The 23,401-nt window shown below is 43.5% G+C and overlaps 1 long non-coding RNA gene across 1 annotated transcript; it reads left to right on the top strand.

Moving 5' to 3' along the window:
• Nucleotides 1-9,325: 9,325 nt before the first annotated feature.
• LOC309533356 lies at nucleotides 9,326-22,643 on the top strand. Its single transcript, XR_014220163.1, has 3 exons — nucleotides 9,326-9,399; nucleotides 16,622-16,787; nucleotides 22,163-22,643. It is a non-coding gene; the product is annotated as an uncharacterized lncRNA (long non-coding RNA).
• Nucleotides 22,644-23,401: the final 758 nt, after the last annotated feature.

Genomic DNA, 23,401 nt, shown 5'->3' with positions numbered 1-23,401 from the left:
ATTTTAAGGTCATATATATATATAAATGTTCATAACTATATATATATATACCACAATTGACCTCAAATATTTCTCTGCAAGGTCAAAGTGGGAAACCTCCCCATTGTCTCTTTCCTCACAAATCCTGTCTTAAGGACACATTCAAGATATCAACAGGGTCTGAGCCTGTGACCTAGATTCAGGAATTAAGTAGTTATAATAACAAAAGAGTGGCCAAAACCCAGATAATGCAATCAGGTAACTTGCCAGACAGGAGATAAACAACGCACTCAGATTTCTGTTGTAGATCACCTTTTCTGTGATGTAGGAATGATGTTTCTGGGGGTGGTCTTGGACTTCAGGGCGGGCAATTTAAAAATATCTATATAAGAGCTTGCAAGCATGGCTCGGGGTCCTCCTCTCTCCTGCGTGTGAGGGGAGCACCCTGTTGCAACAGTTAATAAAGATCAGGTTTACTAGCTGCTGCTTTGCTTCTCAATATTCTCTGGTTGGTCTCTGTTATTTTCTCCTACTGATAGAGAACCTAGAAAAGGACTCTATATGGGCTCTTGGGAAAAGGAGCAGTTGTTGTTTTTTACTTATATCAGATAGATAGCTAGATAGATAGATAGATCTTCCACACTCACAATGATTGGCATTTGGCTAGTTGTGTGTGTGTGTGTGTGTGTGTGTGTGTGTGTGTGTGTGTGTACAGCATATATATAAATGCCATGCTTTTGTTTTGTGATTTGCATAGGTCCATGCCATGGGGGGGGGCATATACAGGCAGCTCTCCTCCCAAGCAATGGTTCTGTTCTCAATTTTTCTTGACACTAACAGTTTGTGAGCATCGACCTTCTCAGTGGGCCTCCAATAACATACAGTTGAAAACTGCAGACCAAAGGAATAACTCCCACACTGCATTGGTTCAATAAACACTTTATAATTCCATAGCCAGCAACATTCAACACACCTACATGTTCCTGAATAATTGACCACCCTACAATTCTGCAGGAACCTGATCCTCTGAGATAGCCTTACCAATGTCCCTCGAATTCCCATCCCCCGGCCTTTCATTTTGATTTCTCTACAGAGCCACGGACTCCATAACCCTTTTCGGTAACTCCGTATCATGAGTGTTTATGAATTGCTGGTAACAGAACTGTCCCCTTCCTCCCCACCCCGTTTCCTTCCCCCCCTCCTGATTTCCTTCTCCACACCCTTCTTCCTCATGACAAACGATTGTGTCAGCAGAGGAACAATGCAGGTGACTAACCTCATAAAATGTAGTAAATGATTAATAAAAACTTCAAATAACAAAGGCTCCGTGGCAGCAGCTGCGGGTTGCCTGTCAGAACTGATTGCTCTATGTGGTTGGTCTGCCTTAAGGATGGCACCAGGCTCCTGGCAGGGGGAGGAGAAGAAATTCCAAAAGAGGAATCAACAAATGAAACTGATCTGTAAAAAAATGTTACTTGAAGAAAGAGAGAGAGACATTGCACATACTTTTGTAAACCAAGAAAACCTTTAATAAAAATGCATTAAAAAAGAAGGAAAAACAAACAAACAAAGCAATTCATCTCTCTCTCTCTCTCCCTCTCCCTTTGAAATATTACTAGGTAATAAAACTTCATTGTCATAAATGAGGTTTGCTCATTCCCTGCCAACCATCTTTACCTTCTGCAAAAGTGGTTCTTAGACTTCCTTTCCTCTCTTCGCACAGAAGACTTTGCATATTTTACATGACTCCCCTGGGACTCCAGTTCATTGCAGAATACTGAGAAGTGTGCTCTAGAATGCACGAGAGACACTGCCCGGGCATATTAGGCGTCAAGGACCGGCGTCTGCTACAAATTTTCGCAACGTGTTCAGGAGGCTCACTTGCTTTCCCGTTTTTCTCCTGGCCGTTACTCAAGCTTCCATGGATGCCAAGCATGGCAAGTCCTCCTTCACCTCTTTTGAAAGCTCCGTTTAGGCCCCCACCCCGAAATGTACTTCTGCAAATGATGTTCCGTTGAGCATGCTGATACCTTCATCCCGGATAGCTCAGCTGATTAGAGCGTGGTGCTGATAATGCTAAGGTTGCAGGTTCGATCCCTGTATGGGACAGCTGCATATTCCTGCATTGCAGGGGGTTGGACTAGATGATCCTTTGGGTCCCTTTCGACTCTACAATTCTATTATTCCTCTTGTGCTTGGGTGGTGCAATTCTGGCCTCATAGGCAACTGGCACACACAGCCTGAACATTTGAGATAGAGGGAATCATGTCACCCTTCATGAGGACTAGCTGAATTAGAGGGCTGCAGAGAGTCTTGTGGCATCTTAAAGACTAAAAATGGACCATGGTGTGTGCTTCTGAGAGCTGTTACTGCAAAACTTCCCAAGGATTTTCATGCAATTGACTGGAGCAGTTGAGAAGACCAATTAATTGGGAGGGGGAAGCGAGAAGGGGCTCACAAATCCCTGCCTGAGGAGTGCATGAAAAACTCCCCCCCCACCCCCACAAAACACAGTACATATTGCAGACTTGGTGGCAAACATTCTTAGCCACTACGCCAGCTTTTACTGCTTCCAACCTCATGTTCATAAAAACAAAATTTTGCAATTATGCGAGGTCTTCAGGGTAAGACTGGGATTTGCTGTTAATGACCCAATGTCTATCTACCCCGTACTTTGTCTGTAGGTAGTGGCAAGGTGGGGAGAGGAAGATATTCTGAGAAAGTGAATTAAAGTTCTTTCCACGGGGGTTCATAAAACCTACAGTAATGCAGAGCTTCCGTATTAGAAGTTAAAAACGGCAAACTCAGAAGCATCCCCAAGAAGACATTCACTGGCTGGAATTTTCTCTGTGCGGGCCATTAAAGGAGAAAGCCAACATGGAGAAATGAAGTCAAGGTTGTAGTTTGATTCTAAGAGGTGTGTGTGTTAGCATTTGTATTGTATTTGTTAGAAAATGTATTTTACAAAGAATGAATTGTACTGAGAGAGAAAGAAAACCTATGTAATGGAACAGCTGCAAAATCTTGTGTCTCCAATTAAGGTCACAGAAACGCCCGATCATTCCCTTGTTACTTGGTTAACTCCTTTATTTAATTATTTTAATTGTGAGCATATGTGTGTGTGTTTTAGATAGGAGGGGAGGACTAGGAGTTGAAGGTTGGCTGGTTGTTTCGCTTAGTGTGGAAACCTCAAGCAGATACTGTATCTGAAGAAGTTTGTGGGGGCAGACAAGCAATGGACTGATAACTTATGCACTGCCACAAAGGAGTTTTGGACGCCAGAAGCAAGAAGACCCTCTCTTGGAGTCAAGAGAGAGAAACACATCGCATTGGACTTGATATGTATGAATACTACTGATTGTTAATAGCTGCCATTCTGCAAGAGTCCTCTTCAAAGTCTTGTGTGTGGAGTCTACTTCATCACTAGGACTTGAGGGTGAAACTGCTGCACCACTCTGTATGACTCAGAAAAATACATAATGGGGGGGTGGCACCAAATAATCGGGTGAACTGAAGTTATTTCCTCCTCTCGAGTCAAAGTGCAATGTCAGTACCCTCCCCTTGTCAGTACCAAGGACCCCACATCATGCCACTCTGAAGGCGAATGTTGTAAAATTCAGGATGAATTCTTCGCATACTGCATAGTGAAACTATGGAATTCAGGGAGAGACAGTATCTTGGATGGCTTTAAAGAGGGTTGGGCAAATTCTTTGAGTAAAAGACTGTCCATTGCAACTAGTCATGGCGCCTGTATGACCTCTGGCGATCATGAGTGGGAAATCTGATAGCGCAGTCATGAACATGAACATGAAATTTATTACGGCCGGAGACCAGCTTGTGAAACACAAATGGAACAACAATCCCAATAGCAAAACAAACATTTAAAACAATATACAACAATGGATTTTAAAAGTGCGATAGGCATATGAACACACAAAAACTTTAAGATAGACTACCTTAGAGAAATGACCAAGAGTCACCTGTGGATCCAAGTTTGGGAATTCTCTTAACAAACTAGATTGAATCGGGGGATGGTCTGTGCCTACAGATCTGTGCGCAGAATCTGGTGACAATCTGGGTCATCTTGTGGTCTTTGCCTAAGAGGAGAAGATCGAATTTTTGCTTTACCGGGAGGTCAGCAAGCCTCACCAGCAGGGGGTCAATGGTTTCTCTACGTGCCTCATCGTAAAAGGGACATCTAAAAAATATGTGTTCAGGGCTTCCTATATCCCCCAATGGACGGGCACAAATTCTCTGGTCATGGGACTTTTTTAAAGGATCCTTCCAAGACTGGTGAGGGCAGAGCCGAGCTTCCGGCAAGTGCAGTCATATCTTGTTTGCAGGTTTTCTTTAGGCATCAGGTTGGCCAGTGCGAGAGCAAGATGCTACACTAGGCAGGTCTTTGGATCTGGATCTTCTTCTTTCTGGAGCCTGGATCATCTTCTTCCTGAAGTCAGGATCTTCTTAGATTATTATGTAGACCAATTGGGGCCTGCCAGAAATACTGCAGCATAGAGTGCTACTGTTCAGGATTCCAAATGTTCCATTCAGTCCCCAACCCCACCCCGTGTTCCCATGGCCGCTGAGCATGTTCAGTCAACAGTGGGACATTTTTGCCGCTTGGGGTTCTTTCAGCTGAGCTGATACCTCCCCTCTTGTGGGTGTATGTGTGATACTATTTTGACTTCCTAAGCAACAGCATTCACATCCTGAATGCAGGAAACAGAGAAGTGATAGATAACAGCTCAGCTAATTCTCAAGCTCCAGAAAACATATAGCATACTTTTTTTGTACTATAGTATACATTCTATAGGGGACGCGGGTGGCGCTGTGGGTAAAACCTCAGTGCCTAGGACTTGCCGATCGTATGGTCGGCAGTTCAAATCCCCGTGGGGATGAGCTCCCGTCTTTCGGTCCCAGCTCCTGCCCACCTAGCAGTTTGAAGGCACCTCTAAGTGCAAATAGATAAATAGGTACCGCTTTATAGTGGGAAGGTAAATGGCGTTTCCGTGTGCTGCGCTGGTGCTGGCTCGCCAGAGCAGCTTCGTGACGCTGGCCACGTGACCCGGAAGTTCTTCGGACAGCGCTGGCTCCCGGCCTCTTAAGTGAGATGAGCACGACTGGCCTGTACGGGCAGGGGTACCTTTACCTTTATACATTCTATGTGCTAAATTCTACATTATCCCTTTTCAGTGTTATGCCCTGAACCTGGGGCAGGGGAGAGACAGAAGACAGCAATTTAAAATAAGTGAATAAATTTCTCATGAGCTTCTAACTGGTGTGATTTTAAAATGATGGCCGCATAAAAGAAGATTCTTTCCTTTGCTCCACCCCACCCCAAGCAAACAACTCTCTGCCTGGAGAACATTTTATTCCTTATTATTTTAATTATAGCTCTTTTGTAGTATAGAAATTATTGTAAGAGAGTGGAGGTAATTTTTCCCCAAGCAGAGGCTAGGACTTGCTCATGATTGCCCCAATTAAACATCCAAAGACTTCTCACGCATAGGCAGGGAACTGTTGGTGCTTCAGAGAGCGGCCATCTTTTCCTTCCTGGTAGGTGACCTTAACCAGGCATTCCTGATCTCCTGACCTCTGGCCAGTCACATCACTGCTGCTTACCAGGGGGGAAAGGAGGTGGTGAGGTTGGCATAATGCAGATGCCCCAGTAGAAGAAATTTGCTGCTACTGCCAGCACATTTGCACTCCAGTTGGCAGGGATCAGCAAACTTTTTCAGCAGGGGGCCGGTCCACTCTCCCTCAGACCTTGCGGGGGGCCAGACCATATTTTGAAAAAAAAAATGAATGAATTCCTATGCCCCACAAATAACCCAGAGATGCATTTTGAATAAAAGCACACATTCTACTCATGTAAAAACACCAGGCAGGCCCCACAAATAACCCAGAGATGGATTTTAAATAAAAGGACACATTCTACTCATGTAAAAACATGCTGATTCCCGGACCTTCCACGGGCCGGATTTAGAAGGCAATTGGGCTGGATTTAGAAGGCAATTGGGCCGGATCCAGCCCCCGGGCCTTAGTTTGCCTATAGTGCCTTAGCTTGAAATAGTAGTTTGGGGTCAGGGAGGGCATCAAAGACCCATGACTGTTCCTGCAGCAAGGTCCCTGCAGGGCCCCCGTCTTTAGTCCTAGAGCCACCCATTGAGCAGGAAAAGGGAGATTTTTACCCACTACTTGCTCCAAAGCTAAGTGTTGAGGAACAATGAAAGCACAAGGTGCTTCAGTTGCAAGAGAATGGTGTGCAAGTTCTGTTATGCACAATGGAACTTCAAGGAAAACCCAAGATAAGTCACGCTGAACAAGGATATCAGAGCACTCTTCACTTTTGCTGAAGAGATTGGTGGGTAGGTTGGGAAACTTGTTGGAACAATTTTGCCGCTCCTGGGCAGGCCCTTCTTACTGATCGTGGACTTGTGAACTCTGGCCCTTACACCTAGACCAGAAATATTCCTGCCAACCCTTCGCCTTCCAAGAACTCCTGGACCAGAACTGGCTCTTTCGTGCTGCTGAGCTGGTGCTGTTAATCAGCTTTGATAAAGTGCGGCTTTTTTACATATGAGTAAGTGCACCTGCTGCCATGTCTTGGGCAGGAGCCTCTGCCACCAAGGAAACAGCAGCAACATGAACAACTGGAAGTCAGATGAAGTTTTTCAGCTATTTTTTTAAAAAAAAAATTAACCAAAAAATCTTACGATGTGGGCAGCCATATGCCCAGGTTTTCCTGGACATTTTAGCAGCTTTTCAGAAATTCCGCCATGATACAGGAATACTGAACATATGGCAGCCCTACCTTGTAATGGTGTTATCAAAACAATAAGAACTGGTCCCCCTTTTCCCTGAGTGCCATGTCATTTCAGATTATAAGCCTGAGGGCAGGAACAGTCTTACTAATAATTCCTATAAACTACTCTGGGAGCCTTTTTGGTGAAATTGTGGGATATAAATACTTTAAATAAATCCATGTTGATTTTTTTAATGAAATAGTTGATTAAATGAATAAAATACTTATGAATACACTTTCATCACAAACCAGAGCAGGATTCAGGAAACGGATTCACCATCTCCAAGGCTGAATGTGTGTTTGTGTGTGTGTATAACACCAGATTTATGCAAGTTGCAGAATTGAGTTTTTCTTGACACAGAATTTGAATTAGGCTGATGCAGAATTTTTATTTCTAATAAATAATACAATTTAACATATTTATTTGCTTGCTTGGCAAAGGCTGCCACCAGGCCTGGCTAAAAGGCAGGTGATTAATCCGCGGGGAACGTGTAATTGGCTAACAGCTCCTAACACGAACAGTTGCTTCACCAGTCCTTAATCAGCTTGATGACAAATGGGTACACTTGTTAGAGGCCAAAGCATGACCACCACCTAATTTTCTGCTGTGAATAACGAGGCCTCTTGCAAGACGGCAAGGCTTGCGGTCCCAGCGCCCGTGTATATCATGAGCTCACACGCCAGAACAAAATGGGCTGTCAGGCTGATTTTCTCCTTCATCGGTACTTGTTTAAATTTCCCCTTTTATAATTTGCAACATTATCAGGGGCAAATTACCAGTATTGATAACCCATTAGGAAATGAAATAAAAAGACAGCCTTATTGACATCTCAATGAAGACCTGCTCGATCCGCTTTCGGTTCTTGCTGATTAGGCTCAGAGCATCCATTAAGGGCCAAACCCTGGAAGCGACGCGGGCTTTCAAAATGTTGTTCTAATCAGCAGGTGTTGCAATCTTTTGACTACGTCGTGCCGCCACTGGGCTTCACTGGAGCGAGGCGTCTGAGCTCTGTTGATGAGGCAACTCTGTTTCAGAGAGGAGGAACTCCTACTGTATGTCATCGTCACATTGCGAAAATGATCGGTGGCGAGAAAAGCCATGCTGAGCAAGACCAATGGCCCATGGAGCTTAATATTTCCTCTTGCTGACCGCCGTCAGCCGGAGTTCCATGTTTTGCAAGCAGAGAATGATGGCTCAGGAAACTAATCTTCCCAAGCCTGTCTGAGCCCAGATCTCAAAACATCTAAATATGGGCATCGTTCCATTCGCATGACTGTCTTCGACTCCAAAGCAATAAAACTGCCAGCACATTTGCAAAGCTAAGCAGGGTCCGGTATGGCTTCAAATTGAATGGGGGACCGCATGTTGAGATTCTTGCATTGCAAGGGGTTGGGACTAGATGACCCTTGGGGTCCCTTCCAACTCTACAGTTCTCTGATTCTATTATATGAAGAGCCCTGTTAGGGCATACCCAAGGTCCAGCTGTGGTTCATCAGATGCTTCTAGGAATGATGCAGGCCAGGCATGGAGATCCTGAGCTTCCTCATTTCCCACCCAGGCTGCTTTGACAAGTGGATTGGGTTGACCACCTGTCAATCACCTAGTGTTCTTCTTGTTGTTGCTGTTGTTATAATGAATTACTGGCACTTTTTACAGTAATAACTTTCATAACATTTATTATTATTATTATTATTATTATTATTATTATTATTATTATTATTACCCTACCCATCTGGCTGGGTTTCCCCAGCGACTCTGGGCAGCTCCCAACAGAATATTAAAAGCATGATAAAACATCAAACATTAAAAACTTCCCCAAACAGGGCTGCAGTCAGATGTCTTCTAAAAGTCAGGTAGTTGTTTATTTCCTTGACATCTGATGGGAGGGCATTCCACAGGGCGGGCGCCACCACCAAGAAGGCCCTCTGCCTGGTTCCCTGTAACCTCACTTCTCGCAGTGACTTAACAACAATAAAAAAGCACCAATTAAAAGCCGCAAAAAACAAAACAGAGAAAAATCTAAAACTCATTCATATTTTTAAATGTCAGTTCTGAAACATCCCATCCCTTGACCTAGGCCACAGATAATTAAAAGCCAAAGGACTGGAAGAAAAGAAATGTTTTTGCCTGGCACCCAAAGATAAGTAATGATGACGTAGACTGAGCTCCTCCCTGGTGAGTGCATTTTTGTATTTTTGTGCTATGAACCACCCTGAGATCTTTGGATGAAGCATAGTATACAAATTTAATAAACACATAAATAAACCAGGGGGCCACCACTGAAAAGGCTCGCCCTTGTGTTGCCGCCCTCGGAACCACTATGATGTCAGGTGACCTGACTTCAAAGGAAAGAAAGGCTGGAAGCATTCTTTAAGAACCCTGATTGTGCCTTTGTCTTTACCCTTTCCATGCATGCTACCACACATGATGTCAGGCATGGGGCAGCTGACAATGGCTTGGGGAAAGCAACCTTGCGGGTCAACGTGGACTCCTGCCAAGCCCAAACAGACCTCCTCACTGCTGCAATAGTCCCCCACTACCACAGAAGGGGCGCAGCCAATGTACTGCCTTCCAGATGTTCTTTGAGTCCCAGCTTCTACCAGCATGGCCAATGGTGAGCAGGAATAGAAGCTGTAGCCCTGCAACATCTGGGCAACTTTCCTATCCCTGGTGCAGGCCTCCTGGCAAACAGCAGGGAAGCTTTTTGTCATTTGGAGGAGACTGCCGCCACCTTCTCCTCCTCTGATATACATGGGCAGCAAGGCTAGGACCCACGTACCTATGGGACCACCTCTCCTGGTATGCCCCGCGGAGGACCTGAAGGTCCACAAATGACAACATTTTGGAGCTCCTAGATCGCAAGGTGGTTAGATTGGTTGCATCTAGGGCCAAGGCCTTTTCAGTACTGGCCCCGACTTAGTGGAACCCTCTGTCACAAGAGACCAGGGCTCTGCGGGACGTGACATCTTTCCGCAGGGCCTGCAAGACAGCTGTTCTGCCTGGCCTTTGGTTTGGACTCAGTCTGACCCTTATGTTTCCCTCCCCTTATGATTTTGATGAGGCTGCATTTTAAATTGCATTTTAACCTGGATTTTAAATTGCCCCCCCCCATTATGTTTTTACTGTAATTTTACTGTTGTTAGCCACCCTGAGCCCAGCTCTGGACGGGGAGGGTGGAGTACAGTGGTACCTCGGGTTACGGACGCTTCAGGTTACGGACGCTTCAGGTTACGGACGCTTCAGGTTACAGACTCTTCTAACCCAGAAATAGTACCTTGGGTTAAGAACTTTGCTTCAGGATGAGAACAGAAATTGGCAGCAGGAGGCCCCATTAGCTAAAGTGGTTAACAGTTTGGTTAAGAATGGACCTCCAGAACGAATTAAGTTCTTAACCCGAGATACCACTGTCTAAATAAAATTTAGTAGTAGTAGTAGTACAACAATTTTGTGGTAGGCTTGTCACTTTGAAAATATGTCCTAGTCTACCCTAACACCATCATCTTCCTGGAAAAGTTGATAAAACTATTTTTTACCATTGGAGATATTCTTACCCGAGAGAAGTATTGAGAAGGCAAAGTAGGTGAGAGATCCCAAAGAAGGAGGGATTGTAGAGGAGTGGAAAGGAGAGAGAGAGAGAGAGAGAGAGAGAGAGAGAGAAGAAACTCCTGTAATTCAGATCTACTTTTTAGGAATGCAGTGGGACTTGGCAGAAAACACCATCTGTCAGTGGCAGAAAGTGTAAATTTTAATCTTATTAGGAATTCTCAGCTTAGGTGAGGCAATAAAAGCCTCAGCCGTTGCCAGTCTGCTGTGTCTATCTGTATACAAAGGAGGGGATTGATTTTTGCTAAGTACATGACTCCCAGAGCATGTGGCGCTGCTTGCACTATTAAAATAAAACCAGGCAAATCGGCAACAGCCAACAGAAACCCTCACTGCACTTATGTGTCTCTGGAGAGCCGCAAAATGCTGTCTCAGAGATCTTTCTTCTTCCACCTTGCAATGGAAACAAAGTACCCGACAATAAGATTAACACTCTCCTTTTTTAAAAACAAAAACAACAAAAAGCCAAGCTTCTTAGCAAGCGTTTTCAATGCCCATCGCCTAACAGCAATTAGTCACTGCTAAGGTTGCCAGCTGCCAGGAATGCTACCTGCTTGTTCAGTATTTGAGCCTCAGGTGTGGCATCAGGTATTTTGTTGGCTAAACATCATTGTTGGAGATGAGAGGAGTTGTTAAAAAAATATCATTTCTGATTAGCCTAGGGTGGCCATGTGACACCCTATTTGTTTGTTTGTTTGTTTGTTTGTTTGCTTGCTTGCTTGCTTATTATGGAATTTATATCCTGCCCTTCAATCCAGAAGAAGTCTAGGGTGGCAAACAATTTAAAAAGAAAAACAAATTAAAGTATTCCAAAAGGAATTACAGTTTTTTAAAAATGTAAAAACAGTTACGGTTAAAAACATTATTCCATCCAGTGATACCTGAAGAAGTAATGTCTGGGGTGAGGACCAGTTTTAGAAACTGTGATATGAAAGCTAGGAGCTAAGGGGCACCTTAAACCTAGATTGTGGGCTCTACAACGGAATGTCTAGGTGCTTTTTTTGGTAAGAATAATACAAAGCTGAAAACGAATGAACTGCAGCTAAAATCTTATATTCATTTTTCATATGGTCTAGTCCTCATCTGAAGACTGCAAAAAACAAAGCCATACTTCCCCTGCCTGCTCCCCTAATACAGTGGTACCTCTGGTTACGAACTTAATTCGTTCTGGAGGTCCGTTCTTAACCTAAAACTGTTATTGACCTGAGGTACTACTTTAGCTAATGGAGCCTCCTGCTGCCACCGCACCGCCGCTGCACAATTTCTGTTCTCATCCTGAGGTAAAGTTCTTAACCTGAGGTACTACTTCCCAGTTAAAGGTAAAGGGCCCCCTGACTGTTAGGTCCAGTTGGGGACGACTCTGGGGTTGCAGCGCTCATCTTGCTTTACTGGCTGAGGGAGCCGGCATACAGCTTCTGGGTCATGTGGCCAGCATGACTAAGCTGCTTCTGGCCAACCAGAGCAGCGCACGGAAACGCTGTTTACCTTCCCACTGGAGTGGTACCTATTTATCTACTTGCACTTTGATGTGCTTTCGAATTGCTAGGTTGGCAGGAGCAGGGACCGAGCAATGGGAGCTCACCCCGTCACGGGGATTTGAACCGTCGACCTTCTGATTGGCAAGCCCTAGGCTCTGAGGTTTAGACCACAGCGCCACCCGCGTCCCACTTCCCGGTTAGCGGAGTCTATAACTCGAAGTGTTTGTAACCCAAGGTGTTTGTAACCCGAGGTACCACTGTATTCTTATGAAGGTCCCTTCTCCAGTCCTCAGAGAGTAGCTGGAAGTGGGGAGGCAGGAAAAGGTCCTCCTTTTGTCCCAGCTGTGGCAGTTTTGATCTGAAATCTTAGGCGCAGTACTGCTCCCAGAGCTCAGAAACTGCTCGCACGGAAGAAATTCCCTGTCGCAAAATGCGCCTAGAACAAGGGGAGTTTCGAACACTGGTGAGGAGTTATATTTCTATATGTATTTATTTCATTTCTGCTCCGCCCCTCCTCCCAAATGAGCACAGGGTATCATAGAGCATAATAAAAATACAATCATTGTAACAAATGAAAACACTGAAAACAACTGTACAAAAACAATTGTCTGCTGAAAAACTGTTAAATATCGCAGCAGGCATGGAATATGGTAGGAGTGGGGAACCTCAGGCCAGGGGGCGAAATGTGGCCCTCTGGGCCTTTCTATCTGGCCCTTGGAACTCTCCCCAGGCTGCAACCCCTCACTGGCGCTGCCTTGGCCTTTGGGTGTTTTTGCCTGACTGGAATGTGTCCTTGCGCTCAGACTCTTGCTTGGCTGAATGGAGGAGAGAGAGAGAGGTGGGTGACTGTGTCTGTAGAGGACATCTGAAGGCAGCCCCGTTTAGGGAAGTTTTAATGTTTGATGTTTTATTGTGTTTTTAATATTCTGTTGGGAGCTGCCCAGAGTGGCTGGGGAAACCCAGCCAGATGGGCAGGGTATAAATAAATAAATTATTATTATTATTATTATTATTATTATTATTATTATTATTATTATTATTATTATTAAAACTAGCCTTGTATATGGCATGTCTGGGGCATTCTTGGTAAATAAAATGGTGACTGGAATCCTGTTCCTCAGAGTGTTTGTGATGGATGGAATGAATGAAGAAGAAGAAGAAGAAGAGTTTGGATTTGATATCCCTCTTTATCACTACCCGAAGGAGTCTCAAAGCGGCTAACATTCTCCTTTCCCTTCCTCCCCCACAAGAAACACTCTGTGAGTTGAGTGGGGCTGAGAGACTTCACAGAAGTGTGACTGGCCCAAGGTCACCCAGCAGCTGCAAGTGGAGGAGCGGAGACGCGAACCCGGTTCCCCAGATTACGAATCTACTGCTCTTAACCACTACACCACACTGAATGAAAGCTGAACCAACATTGGCCTGGACAAACCAGTGGTCAGACTCACCATCTGCATCATATGTTCAACCAATTTCACTGTCTGCCACCATTGCAATCACACCATTTATCTAAATGTCCAATCCAAATCTCATCATCATCTAAATGTGTGTGTGTGTGTGATTAATACGGTGTGTGTAATGAATTTCAAATACTTGGTCAAATTTTGATCTCATGACTTGCAATGAGCAAAATGTTGCTGGCTCCGGCGATGCAAAATGGCCGCAGATGAGGCCAATTGCCCTTTGCTGCTATATAACAACCTGACCCCTGTCACACCTGGCACTCACTCTTTCCTGTGATTCATTTGTGTTATTCCTACAGGCTTTCCATATTATTATAAAACAGACCTGGTTAATTTATAACCGTGTGCTTTGGCAGTGATATGACCCTTAGACATATTTTCTTGCAAAGTTCAGTTGGAGTTGATAAGAACAAAGAAGGAGTTGTCACGCCCTGCACTATTCACTCCTAGGCTGTTACAGGCAGAATTAACAGGAACAGATTGTCTTGAATTTCCAAGGACTAATTATATCTGCTGTTTTTTTGTGTCCTCCTTTGCTGTGGTGTCTCGAGGTTGTTGTTGTTGTTAGCAACAAATAAAAAACTTTAATCGAACAGGAAGTGTGGTTCCAATACCACATGGCCCAAACTGTTTATTTCCTCATGTAATTAATTTTCCCTGCATAATTTGTTTCTTGGATTTCTTACTTGCCCTTCGCTGTAAAGTCAGAAGCTAAGTTACGGCAATATAAAAATACCAGATTAAAATCAGTTATAATAATTTACAAGCAGAAGAATATTATGCTGCCCTTCCATAACAGAATCATAGAACTGCTGGCAATTAAGAAACTGCCCTTCCATAACAGAATCATAGAACTACAGAGCTGGACACACTGAGGGTCATCTAGTTCAACCCCCTGTGATGCAAGGATCACAACTTGAACAGACATACTTCATTGATCTCTGGTTTTATTTTTTTGCCATTCTGTTTTACAGTACAGCTTTATGTATGATTGTTGTAAACCACTTTAATTTATTGCTAATAATAATAATAATAATAATAATATAAATATTTTTATAAACAAATAAAGCAGGTTTCATAAGAACAGAAGGTGATGGATCAGGCCAATGAGCCATCTCGTCCAGGCTCCTGTTCTCACAGTGGCTGACCACTGAAGACACACATCTGTGGGAAGCCTGCAAACTGGACATGAGCGCAATAGCACTCTGTTAAAGTCGAGGGTACAGATACAGTGGTACCTCTGGTTATGAACTTAATTCGTTCCGGAGGTCCGTTCTTAACCTGAAACCACTCTTAACCTGAGATACCACTTTAGCTAATGGAGCCTCGCTTTGTCACTGCGCCGCCGCTGCGTGATTTCTGTTCTCATCCTGAGGTAAAGTTCTTAACCCAAGGTACTACTTCTGGGTTAGCAGAGTCTGTAACCCGAAGTGTTTGTAACCCAAGGTACCACTTCTTCAATAACTACATACCCTTCAACTGTCATGATTAAATCATGGCATCCCATTTTGGGGTACTGCCAGGGATTGGACTGAGGAGGAAAGGTGGGAGCCACACACCCCTTTTTTCTGAACCTTCCCAAGGGCAGGAGGACAGAATTGATTTAGAACAGTGGTTTGCAGAGGGGCATAGGCCAGATAGGGAAAGCTGGGAGATACTGGGTGAGGAACAGCTAGAAGAGGAGACACCAGGAGAGAGACAGCTGGCAGATTCAGTGTCCTTGGACAACATCTCTGACCCACCTTCGCCCAAGACTAGACGGACTTGGAAAGTGATAGAATAGTAAGTGCAAGGACAACAAGCTTAGATTACCTGATGTAGGAGTAATGTAGATTAATGGGGACAGAGGGGGTAAACCTTTACTGGGAGTAACACCATTTTTTAGAGAGATTTGCATTCCTTTGTCTCTCGCTGTGATTATTAAAGAGCTTATCTGGTAAGGATGCTCCTTCCGTTTGATCTGTTTATTTATTGCCACCTGGAGAGGGATCAGATTTCCCCAAAGCCTGACAGAGACTGTGCTCTCACATTCAGGGTGTGATCTTGCATGGGATTGCAGTGTCTAAAACCATGCATTTTGGGGGTGCTGTGATCTCACACAGTTCACATGACTCATGCAGGCGAGCATCCTGGAAGATGTGCATCCAGGTTTTCTGTGGTAACTTGTTGGAGGGTATTATTATCTTATTGTATTTACATCCTACCTTTCTTCCAGGAAAGATGGCATACATGGTTCTGCCCCTCTCTGTCTCATTCTCCTAACAACCTTTTGTGGTGGGTTAGGCTGAAAGAAGAGACAGCTTCATGGCTGAGAACCTTGATCTCCTAGCTTCTAGTCCAGCGTTCTAACCAGTACACCATGCTGGCTCATGTCAAAAAAGCTATACAATGAAAACGCCACATGCACCTCTGCAAGGAGGGAATTCCACAGCTTAGCGGCTGCCACAGAGAAAGTCATCTCTTTGACCACCACATCATCTCCCCAAACTTCAGAAGGTGGTGGAACTTCCAGGAGGGCCTCTCTACTGAGCTTAACACTCAAGAGGGTCTGCAGGGAAGGAGATTTGTCTTTTAGATATTCGAGGTGTAAGTCACTTAGGTTTTTGAGCACTCAGTTGATGGGTGACAACGTGCCTACTAGGCTTTTGTTAAAACAGACGAACGTTTCCATAAGGGGATTTGGGGCATTTGTTAAAAAATAAATGGTTTCAAACATCACAGTCAATTTGCAAGCAGTACAGATTTATGCTCTTTTGGGGGGCTTCCTCAAATTTCCCCAGACATTTTTTTTTTCCTGAGGAAAAACACGCAAATTCACTTTGAATTTTGCCTTAGGCAGGACACTGAGGGCAAGCCTGATATCAAACTCTTCATTAGATACCAATTTCTGGGATGCTGAACCAGACAGTTGCCTTTGTGCCTTGGAGCCCAGAGCTGGTCTGCTCCTAAGAGTTGTTGACAACCCATTCCATTTGCGACAGTAATGAGCAAAGAAGTTGAAACTCATCTCAGCGGGGGATTCCACAGACAGTCAGCTGGCCTTGGGGTCATCTGAAGTGCAATGTCAGTACCGCTTGCATATACTAGTAGCCAGCCATGCTTTTCCCCCATTCTTTCCTAATACCCCAGGCTTCGGTTGCTACTCAGTGGTAGGAATGGCAAAGACAGCTCTGCAACCCTGACCTTGTAGGCCGACCGCAATGACTCAGTGGCACGCTGCTGCTAAAGAGATTTCTTTTCCTTGGGAAATCATGAGCCACTGAATAATTTCCATTCCTATTATTATTCTAAGGCCTACGGCAAGATGACTGTGGTTACAAGTGGAGCAAGGATTGCATGTCACTCCCTTGAATGTTGAACTCTCTTCTGTGCTTGGAGTTAACAGTCTGAAAAAGAAAAATGTACAGAGCCAAATATAGCCCAGAAATTCTCCTACCCATCACAAGAATCTGTCTAAGGTATTAAATCTTCGCTGGTTTCATAAGCGATAAAGTGAAACGAAAACATTCCAGGCATATTCTCTCTTTAAGAGAGAGAGAGCACGTCCTGTTAGGAACAGCAACAGAAAGAAGAGCAAGAGGAAAGTTTAGGGGAAATGGGTTGGTTTTTCCACTCCTATCAGGGTGGTGTAAAAATATGAGCCATAAGATTTCCAGAATAGACAAGATTCAGAAATAGCATCTGGAATGTTTTTCTCCTGATCAACTGAGCTTCAGATGGTTCAGACTTTGGGTTTTTGATATACACAAAATAACAGAAATTTGGATGCCTCTCTTGGAGTTTGTCTGAAGAAACACGGATGACGGCATTTGTACTCCGACAACATTTGAAGAGTCACCTGTTACCAGTCTCTAGTGTAAACACAACAGAGTCATTGATGCTGCGATAGAGGGCTCATCCCCGCTTCCATTTGTTGCACGATTTCTAGTCATGGGTCCAAGAGATCCCTTTTTTGTCCCACAGATGTCAGTTGGGTTTTCTGCATATTGACTTTTGTTCCAATTCAGTAGTAAATAGCAGGTTTGTCCGGGGAAAGCAGCGGGACAAAAAATAAAATAAATAAAATAAATCTCTTGAATCCATGTCTAGAAATCACGGGGCAAATGAAAGTGTGGATGAGGCCAAGAGAGGAAAGCTGGGCTTTTTCATGCAATTCACAGAAGCAAACCAAGATTGTTCCCAGTTGTATATTCTGTGAAGAAGAAGAAGAGTTTGGATTTGATATCCTGCTTTATCACTACCCGAAGGAGTCTCAAAGTGGTTAACATTCTCCTTTCCCTTCAACAAACACTCTGTGAGGTGAGTGGGGCTGAGAGACTTCAGAGAAGTGTGACTAGCCCAAGGTTACCCAGCAGCTGCATGTGGAGGAGCAGGGAATTGAACCCGGTTCACCAGATTACGAGTCTACCATTCTTAATCACTACACCACACTGGCTCCCACTGTGGGGAGCCTCTACTGGTTCTACCTCCCTGTGGGTATTTTTCCAGATAGCCTATGTTTCTGGCAACTGGAAGGCCGTAGTTACTCCCTCCCTGCTCTGACAAGAAGTCCCATCTTCTGTTTATTCATCTCTATTTGGCTTCTTTTCTACAGAATTCTGTTCTGCCTAGAATTCACAATGTTCATAATTTGAAAACTCATCTTTTCACCCATGTGGCGCTGTGGTCTAAACCACAGAGCCTAGGGCTTGCTGATCAGAAGGTCGGTGGTTTGAATCCCTGCGAGGGGGTGAGCTCCTGTTGCCTGGTCCCTGCTCCTGCCAACCTAGCAGTTCGGAAGCATGTCAAAGTGCAAGTAGATAAATAGGTACCGCTCTGGCTGGAAGGTAAACAGCGTTTCTGTGCACTGCTCTGGTTCACCAGAAGCGGCTTTGTCATGCTGGCCACATGACCCAGAAGCTGTACGCCAGCTCCCTCAGCCTGTAAAGCTTGATGAGTGCCACAACCCCAGAGTCGTCTGCGACCTTACCTTTTTTCTATCTTGGTTAAAATTCCTTCCTTTTTCCTGCTTTTCCAGAGTGCAATACCACAGGCATAATAATAATAATAATAATAATAATAATAATAATAATGGCACACCACTGAAATGTAGGTGCTATTTAGATCAATAATTATCTACATTATCATAGTTGGCATATTTTAGCACTGAAGCCATATTCCCTGCCTGCAATGTCTGGCTGTTACTATAATGCTGTCCATTCTTTCCCACAATGGCTCTGCCCACTAGTGTTGACTCTGCAATAAAATAAAATAAAAATAAAAATGGCAGCATATGGTGAGTCCTTCTAGAGTTCCCTTTCTGGTTTTGTGATGTTTAGAAATAAACATTGGCAGTGGTTTTTCAAGAGGGTACTTGATGGTTGCTTTCTTCTTCTTTTCAGATGGTGTCAGTAGTCTGTAAACTCTCCTTCCAACAGACTAGATATTAATTTTGGCACTTAAAATTGGACAGACTTGAGAAACGGGTCTATTCACAAATCACAACCTCTATGATTTATGAATGGTAGCTTGTTCATAGTAATTTCATAGGCAAAGTGTCTGCTTCCCATGACCACTGAGATACCTCAAAACCTGTTCTGGTAGAGGCTTTTAAAACCAATTACTGTTAACATGTTCAGTGGCCGAATCAACATTTTTAGTGACCTCAATAGGAGTTGTCAATTCCTGGCTAGCTTAGGAACTTCTAAGTCACCTGCCCTTCGCCCCAGCAGGTGACTGTTCAGACATCTTCTCTGTCTATTGGGAGTCATAGTTCCATAGAGAACATGAGTCTATGAAATAACCCTAATTAATCTTCAAAGGGTGTGTGGTTTAAACGTCTGGGAACTCCTTGTTGGGGAAGAAGGCGAGGACTGTTAGCTCAAATTAACAATCCTGGAAGAATGACTATGACCAGTGCTATTTTTCTAGAAAGAGAGGTGCCATAACTCACCATGAACACCTCTTTTGTTCTCTTAGAATGACAATGGCCCCCACCTGAGAGGTGCTGGAACTGAGTTCCGATGAGTTCCGACTGGGAAAAAGTCCTGACTATAACTTATATAATAATAATTTATTATTTATACCCTGCCCATCTGGCTGGGTTTCCCCAGCCACTCTGGGCGGCTTCCAACCAAATATTAAAAACAATACAGCATCAGACATTAAAAACTTCCCTAAACAGGGCCGCCTTCAGTTGTCTTTTAAAAGTAAAATAGTTGTTTATTGCCTTGACATCTGCTGGGAGGGAGTTCCATAGGGCAGGCGCCACTACTGAGAAGGCCCTCTGCCTGGTTCCCTGTCTCCTCACTTCTCGCAGCGAGAGAACCACTAAAATGCCTTCAGCGCTGGACCTCAGTGTCCGGGCTGGATGATGGGGGTGGAGACGCTCCTTCAGGTATACAGGACCAAGGGCTTTAAAGGTCAGCACCAACACTTTGAATTGTGCTCAGAAACGTACTGGGAGCCAATGAAGATCTTTCATGACTGGTGTTATTTGGTATCCGCGGCCACTCCCAGTCACCAGTCTAGCTGCTACATTCTGGATTAGTTGTAGTTTCCGAGTCACCTTCAAAGGTAGCCCCACGTAGAGCGCATTGCAGTAGTCCAAGCGGGAGATAACTTAGGCATGACCACTACATTTTTGAATGCAAGAAATTCTGGTATAGGTGAGATTAGTAGCCTAGGATAAAAGTCCTAGAATGTATTTGCTTCTTCGTTTCCTTTATTTCAAGACCTGCTTCCTGTAAAACATCTCAACAATAAAAAAAAGCAGTAAAAACACAGACGAAACAATTTCTTCTATAAAAACAGTGGAAAATCCAATACAGACTGGATTTCTCCAATTATAAAAGGATGGTCTTCAGCAGGAACCAAAATTACAATAAGGATTGCACCTGCCTGATACGCAACAGGAAGGAGTTCCTAAGGGTAGATGCTGCCACATTAAAAGCCTGATTCGTACATCATACAAAATGGACCTCCCAATCGGATGGTATCTTTAGAAGGCCCCCTCCTGGAGAGTGTCAGTGCCAATGTTGCCATATGCCCTCTTTTCCTAGGACACGTCCTTGTTTTCATGGGTAGAGTTGTCATAGCGATCCATAGTTAGAACTTGGCAAATGTGCCCTCTTTTTTCCTCTTCAAGATATGCCAACCCCAGGGCCAGATTTAGGTTTGATTAGGTCCTCAGCTACTGAAGGTAATGGGGCCTTTTATATGTCCAGCTGTCCTTTATCAACAACAAATTGTCACTTTTTTGTGTTGAATATATGCTATATGGTAATTTATGGACCTAACAGGTATCTAAAGCCACACAACAAAATATGTATTTTATCAAAGTAATTGATATAGAAATGAGCAAACCAGTGATATTTTAGGGAGCAGGCTAGCAGGTGGGGCCCATTATTTACATCATAGGAGCCTACACAACATAAAACACTGTTGCTGTGTGTAGGTTTTATTTTATTGGTTTTTTTTATTTTACATTTTGGAAATATACATCCAGGTTTTTTCCCTGTACATTTTTGGGGGGGCCCTAGGAGAGTGGGGCCCTAAGCTATAGCTTGTTTAGCTTATACGTAAATCCAGCACTGGCCAACCCTAGCAGTGATCGATTGAAGTAATATGGGGTAATATGATTGTTTAGTGTAGATACATAGGACTTTTTACACCATTACCGGCAGCTTGAACTTAACCCAGTAGTAAACTGGCAGCCCACGCAATTCTTTCAGCAACAGCATAACATATATAAAAGGATGTCATATAGAGGAGGGAGAAAAGTTGTTTTCTGCTGCTCCAGAGAAGCGGACATGGAGCAATGGATCCAAACTACAAGAAAGAAGATTCCACCTAAACATTAGGAAGAACTTCCTGACAGTAAGAGCTGTTCAACAGTGGAATTTGCTGCCAAGGAGTGTGGTGGAGTCTCCTTCTTTGGAGGTCTTTAAGCAGAGGCTTGACAACCATATGTCAGGAGTGCTCTGATGGTGTTTCCTGCTTGGCAGGGGGTTGGACTCGATGGCCCTTGTGGTCTATTCCAACTCTATGATTCTATGATTCTATGATAGTGATAGTTTGCGCCAATGTGTGTAACGGCCCCTGCACTGTTCACTAGCTCCAGTTTCCAGGCCAGCATTCCAGCAGCCCCCATCCAGAAGACAACCTCTGTACTGCCAAACCATAGCAGGATAGAAACTGCACCTCCACTTGCCCATTCGGACAATGTAAGTCAGTCCATTGTTCTTTCTCTTTTTTGGGGTGTAGGTGGACGAATTCTCCTTGTGCATTGCTGCTAATGGGATCTTCCTTCCTGGAGCAATTAGCTGTTGAAGTATGCATGTGTGAGAGAGTTTTCATTTAGGCTATTTTATTTCATTTCATGACATGGTTCCTATCCTGATCTCTCCCGGCCCCACAACTGTTCTTTGCAAAGTGAGAACAAAATATATTGAATGCATATATACACACACACACACACACACACACACACACATACACACATTTAACATTTCATCTAGTTTGGTCCTTTGGCAATTGACTGCTGTTTTTGATGGAATGTTGCATGACAAAAGAAAAGGTATTTTAAAAAAGAATGTCAAAATTGAAAGTTTATTTACTGCCTCTCTGCAATTTCTGGTTTTCCAATGTGTCAGTACTCAGGTCTGGTCAAAACTATAATTTTGCTCTAGTACACACACACACACACACACACACACACACACACTGAATACACATATCCCCCACCTTAACAATGGCCTGTGTAGATAACTTTTTGTTCTCATACTTTCTTGATTATTTCATTGCATAAATGCTCACTCTCTTCCAGCCTCCTCCCTCTGCTTTGTTGATTCAGGGAACATGGACTTAACCTTGACTTTGGGGTCAATGCTTTCTGCAAAATGTACAGTCAGCAGAGAGTACGGGAGAAAATCAATGTGGAACATATTACCGAATATGATGCTCAGACGTTACTGCTTGGAAGTCATGCCTGGAGATGGAAGCAACAGAGGTTATTTTAAAAGGAGATCATGTCATAGGAGCTCTTTCATTTGGTGTGCTTGCTTCTTATTCTTCATCAGTTTTTGACCGCAGCCTCTCCTCTCTCTTTTGTGAAGAGGTTTCTTTTATGTTTCAGCCTTCAACTCGCTGGGAGGCTAAGTGGAGCCATGACTGTCTCCCTCAGCTTCACTGGGGCTGGGTAGCTGGCAATGGAATTAATAGGCTAGTTTGTTATTTAGAGCATGTATAAACCAGTTGCTCAACAACTTCTCCAAGTGGTGTACAAGTCCTATTCTTTACAAAGCATGAATAAAATAAAAAAGAATTATTATTAATATTGATTAAATTTGTAGGCTGCCCTTCATCCATAAACCTCAGGGTGGTTGACAACTTAAAATAAACAAACCAATTAAAAACAAATATACATAAAGCCATAATTAGAAATAAAGATAAAATCTAGATACAGCCCTACCCACTTTGGAAGAATGCCTGGACTTGGTTGAGATGGCAAATTTAACATGTTTAATTAGCGAAAAACCATGACTGACATTTATTATGGACTGGAAATTTGTTATGTACTTTTTGCATGGAAGAGAAAGTGAACTTGTAATAGCTGGATTTGAAGATTGAAAAAACACTGGTTTATAGTAGATAGAATGGTTGGGTCCTAAGGAGTGAATACTATAGTTAGCTGCAGGACAGAGAGCCAGAAGTCCTCTTATTCTTCTTTATTTTTCTCTAATCTTTTCTCTCTCTTTCTCTTCTCTTGTTTTCGCTCTCCTTTTCTTGTCTTTTTCTCCTTCCTGCCTTTCTTCTTATTTAGATTAAATAGCTGTTTAACACCTGTATATTATAAAAATATACTTTGTAATGGGTATGGGTTTTGGGGGGTAAATCGCTGAATAAGTATCAATAATTTTGTAAACTGAGGGAGAGAGAGGGAGAGAGAGATTGAGAGAGAGAGAGAGAGAAAGAAAGAAAGAAAGAAAGAAAGAAAGAAAGAAAGAAAGAAAGAAAGAAAGAAAGAAAGAAAAATCAATGAAACCATCTAAGACAAATCTAAGGTCCCATCTGCACCATACATTTGTGGCCA

Source organism: Podarcis vaucheri (assembly GCF_965113315.1).
Source record: "Podarcis vaucheri genome assembly, chromosome: 5".
NCBI classification, from domain to species: Eukaryota; Metazoa; Chordata; class Lepidosauria; order Squamata; family Lacertidae; genus Podarcis; species Podarcis vaucheri.
The sequence above is the reverse complement of the archived record's forward strand: the minus strand, read 5'-3'. Positions and strand labels throughout refer to the sequence as shown.